Source organism: Rana temporaria, chromosome 12 (genome assembly GCF_905171775.1).
Source record: "Rana temporaria chromosome 12, aRanTem1.1, whole genome shotgun sequence".
NCBI classification, from domain to species: domain Eukaryota; kingdom Metazoa; phylum Chordata; class Amphibia; order Anura; family Ranidae; genus Rana; species Rana temporaria.
In genome coordinates, this window is record NC_053500.1 from 140,713,742 (window position 1) to 140,717,997 (window position 4,256).

The window sequence follows — 4,256 nt, forward strand, 5'->3', positions numbered from 1 at the left end:
AGTGTAGTTCTCTGGTGGCCAGCGATGTCACGTGATAGGGCGTGCCACGTGGCCAGGCAGATGTCATTGTTGTGGGTCACGTGAGGCGGATAGAAGGTCACGTGATGTGATGAAGCTGTCAACGACGCCACGCTGAGTCTTAAAGGGGAACGCACCCCCTATAAAAAAAACATAACAAAGTTCTCACCGCCAAGGGGAGTGAAGGTTTTTTATTTATTGATGTGATGTAAGAATTCACACAGCAGCAAAAAATCTTCCTATATAATCCTTAATATATAATAATAATTATTCTTATTTAAAACTGCTGCACACTTTAACCCCCCACCTTCCCATAACATTAGAGGAGCCCCCCCCCATCAAATCAGAGGACCCCCCCCACAACACATCAGAGGTCCCCAAAAAAATAAAACATAAATAAAAGATCGGGTCACAGAGGAGAGGTGAGTGTAAACAAACCTCTCCCCGTGCTTCCTAGTGAGCCTGTCACTGATCGTCTGTTCCCTGTCATAGGGTACGGCGATCGGTGACGTGTCACGTGTAGCCACACCCCCCCACAGTTAGAATCACTCCCTTAGGGCACACTTAACCCCTACAGCGCCCCCTCCTGGTGAACCCCTTCACTGCCAGTGTCATTTTCACAGTAACCAGTCCATTTTTATAGCACTGTTCACTGTAAAAATGACTATGGTCCCGAAATAGTGTCAAAAGTGTCCGATGTGTCCGCCGTAATGTCGCAGTCACGATTAAAATCGCTGATCGCCGCCATTACTAGAAAAAAATAATTATTAATAAAAATGCCGTAAAACTATCCCCTATTTGGTAGACGCTATTCATTTTGCGCAAACCAATCAATAAACGCTTTTTGCAATTTTTTTTTTTACCAAAAATATGTAGAAGAATACGTATCGGCCTAAACTGAGGGAAAAAAATGTTTTCACACTGGAGCGTTGCGCTAGCAGGACGGTAAAAAAAAGTCCTGCTGTCCGCATCTTTGGAGCGGTGAATGAGCGGTGTGTCTACCGCTCCTTCACCGCTGCTGCACATTGAAATCAATGGGACAGCGCGGCTATACCGCTCACCATGCGCTGCTGCAGCAGCACTTTGCGGCCAGTTTTAACCCTTTCTCGCACTAGCGGGGGGTAAAACTGTCCCCGCTAGAGGCCGAAATGCGCCGCAAATCCACCTATAGCGTCGGCGGTAAAAATGGCTGAGTTTTACCGCAAACGCTATGAGCAGCTCAGTGTTAAAGGGGTCTTATAGGTATTGGAATTTCCTTTCAAATTTAACTGTTAGTGAACGTAATAAATACAAAAATATCCGGAGGTTACGAATTATCTAAAAATAGCAAATGGAACAGAATGAATTAATAATAAATAATAAATAATAATAATAATAATAATAATAATAATAATAATAATAATAATAATGAAACATTTTTATTATTATTATTTATTAACCACTCGTCCACCGGACCAATTTTGTCACTTCTCTCCTTCATGTAAAAATCAAATTTTTTTTGCTAGAAAATTAATCAGAACCCCCAAACATTATATATATTTTTTTAGCAGACACCCTAGGGAATAAAAGGGCGGTCATTGCAACTTTTTTTCTCGCACGGTATTTGCTCAATAATTTTTCAAACGCCTTTTTTTTGGGGGGGGGGGGGGGGGAAATGGTTTAATGAATTAAAAAATAACAAAACAGTAAAGTTAGCCCAATTTTTTTGTATAATGTGAAAGATGATGTTACGCCGAGTAAATATATACCTAACATGTCACGCTTTAAAATTGCGCACACTCATGGAATGGCGCCAAACTTCAGTACTTAAAAATCTCCATAGGTGACGCTTTAACATTTTTTACAGGTTACACGCAACGATACCTCACATGTGGGGTTTGAACAGCGTTTACATATGTGGGCGGGACCTGCATGCGTTTTCGCTTCTGCGCGCGAGATAACGGGGACAGGGGCGTTTTGAAAAAAAATTTTTTTTATTTTATTTTTATTTTACTTAATTTTTATTTATTTTTTTACCACTTTTATTCCTATTACAAGGAATGTAAACATCCCTTGTAATAGGAATCAGTGTGACAGGTCCTCTTTATGGAGAGAGGCGGGGTCAATAAGACCCCACATCTCTCCTCCAGGCTTAAAAGCATGAAATCGGTGAAAAAAAAATCACCGTTCACATGCCGACAGCCGCGGTTGCGACTTTGTTTACTTCCGGGTACCGGGCGTGACGTCATAACGTTGCGCCCGGGCCTCTGACGATCATAGAGATGACTGGTGATCTGGTCACCAGTCATCTCTATGCTTTCCAGCAGCGCCGACCGATTCGCTCTCCGGGCCCCCGATGGCACGGGAGAGCCCAGAGAAGCACCGGATGGCGGCGGGAGGGGGGGACGTCCCCTCCCGCTGCCTATAAGAACGATCAAGCGGCGGGATCGCCGCTTTGATCATTCTTATGGTGCAGAGAATCGGCAGGCGAAAACTGCGATATCTGAATGATGCCTGTAGCTGCACCCATCATTCAGATATCACCGCACAAAGCCGAGGACGTCCCAGGGACGTCCTCGGTCGTCAAGAGGTTAATTTGTTACATTCCACTCGTTTAGATGCGGCATTCGTTATTTCAGATGATTCGTAACTTTCGTATTCGTTACATTCACCAACAGCCAAATTTGAAAAGGAAATTCCAATACCTGTCATTTAATAGTTACGTTATTATCAGTTAGTTATTATTTCAGATTTTCTAATTTTTCATTTACGAATTTTCGAATATTCAGAAAAAATCTTTAAACAGGTTAATTTGGATATTTCTGAATTAACCTTTTTTTTTTTTCTTTCTTCTTCTTCGTTAAAAAAACGAATTCGGAACAAAACAAATTGCACATGACTAATAAACAGTGGGGTAGATTCAGAGAGCAATTACGCCGGCGTATCCATAGATACGCCGCGTAATTGCTAAGTTGCGCCGGCGTATCTACTTTCTGTATTCAGAAAGCTAGATACGCCGACTGTAGCCTAAGATCCGACTGGCATAAGTCTCTTACGCCGTCGTATCCTAGGGTGCATTCTTACGGTGGCCACTAGGTGGCGCTCCCGTAGTTTTCAGCGTAGAGTATGCAAATTGCATACTTACGCCGATTCACAAACTTACGTGCGCCCGGCCTTCGTTTTTTACGTCGTTTGCGTTAAGGCTTTTCCGGCGTAAGGCTGCTCCTGCTATTAGGAGGCGCAGCCAATGTTAAGTATGGACGTCCTTCCCGCTTCGAAATTTTAATTATTTACGTTGTTTGCGTAAGTCGTTCGCGAATAGGGATGGACGTAAATTACGTTCACGTCGAAACCAATACGTCGTTGCGCCGTACTTGGAAGCAATGCACACTGGGATATGTACACGGACGGCGCATGCGCCGTTCGTAAAAAATGCCAATCACGTCGGGTCACCAATCATTAACATAAAACACGCCCCCCCCATCCTCATTTGAATTAGGCGCGCTTACGCCGGCCCCATTTACGCTACGCCGCCGTAAGCTAGGAGGCAAGTGCTTTGTGAATACAGCACTTGCTCCTGTAAGTTGCGGAGGCGTAGCGTAAAAACACTACACTACGCTGCGCCGCCGTAACTTTAAGCAGAGATACCTGAATCTACCCCCCTCTTTAGATTTTATCTTGTTGTTGGAGATCGGAAATTATACTTGATGAAGTCGCCACATTAAAATTTTTTATGTTGTTGACACACATCCCCCCTCCCCCATCACTTGATCCCTCCCCTCTAGGGTATCGAATAAACTTCAAAGCCAAGGAAGTGAAGACAGGAGGGCGACTTGTAAAAAAAAAAAAAGCTATTTTACATTTTTTTCTAAACATTTCAAAGGCGGATTTAATGAGCCGGCGCTGCCTCAGCGTGGTCGAAGTTCCTCTTCAAATGTCACAAAGATAATTATGTGGCCTATTAATAAAATCGCATCGTCTCATGTCCTCCACAAGATGGCGCTATAGGGTCACTTGTTTACTTGTTACTTGTATCAGTTATTTATACAGCTGATCACTTTGGGAAAGAGTTCATGGGTGCCGGGCGTACAATAAAAAGGGCCACACACCTTACAATTAGGGATATTGCAGAGAAAATAAAAATGTTGGCGTCAGGGAATTTTTCGCTGAAACTGAAACCGTCTTTTTCGCTTTTAAAAATACTTCAGTTTAAAAAAAAAGGCATATTTTCTTTTATTTTTTTATTTTTCTGAATCCCT